At 51.0% G+C, this 764-nt stretch overlaps 1 protein-coding gene across 2 annotated transcripts in view; it reads right to left on the reverse strand.

Moving 5' to 3' along the window:
• LOC101990194 (kallikrein-8) overlaps positions 1 to 764 on the reverse strand; it is a 6,719-nt gene that overhangs the window by 2,321 nt on the left and 3,634 nt on the right. The window lies entirely within an intron of this gene.

Consider the following 764-nt stretch of genomic DNA (forward strand, 5'->3'; position numbering starts at 1 on the left):
CAGCAGCCCTCGCGGCTCACCTTCCTCTGCCTAGACAGCAGCCCTCGCGGCTCACCTTCCTCTGTCTAGACAGCAGCCCTCGCGGCTCACCTTCCCTTCTTGCTTTCAGTCATCTTTAAATCTAGGGGTGGACGATGGGGGAAGAATTTGGAATACCTCTCTGTGACACATTCTGCCCGCTCCCAACTTTCTTGTCGCTAGGCCACTTGTCCTTAATTTCATCTACTTTTCCCAAACGGCATGTCCTCCTAGAAGCCCTTCCTGAACACTCTAATTGAGTACATCTGTCTGTCCACACCTGTGATTGTGTATGGGGGAGGGGGCAGAGAGGAAGAAAGAGGGGGAGGGCAGAGGGAGAAGGAGAGAGAACAAGCTGAATTAAAGCCCTCATGAGTGTTAGATAGGTCCTGTATCGCTGAACTACACTCCCAATCCTCTTTTCCCTTAATTTTGTTTCTTTTGAGGGCAGTCTTATATAGCCAAGGCTGGTTTCCAGCTCTCTGTGTAGCTGAGTGACCACCGTCCAAGTACTGGGGTGACAAAGTGTGCATGTCACATCACAGTTTTTATTTTATAAATCTTGGTAAGCTGCTTAGATTGACATTGACCTTGGGCTCCTCCTGCCTCAGCTGCCTGAGCACCTGACCAGATAGATCTGTGCTCCCCCAGCTGAGCACCTGACTGGATAGATCTGTGCTCCCTCACCTGAGCACCTGACTGGATAGATCTGTGCTCCCTCAGCTGAGCACCTGACCGGATAGATC

This window comes from Microtus ochrogaster, unplaced genomic scaffold (assembly GCF_000317375.1).
Source record: "Microtus ochrogaster isolate Prairie Vole_2 unplaced genomic scaffold, MicOch1.0 UNK14, whole genome shotgun sequence".
NCBI lineage: Eukaryota > Metazoa > Chordata > Mammalia > Rodentia > Cricetidae > Microtus > Microtus ochrogaster.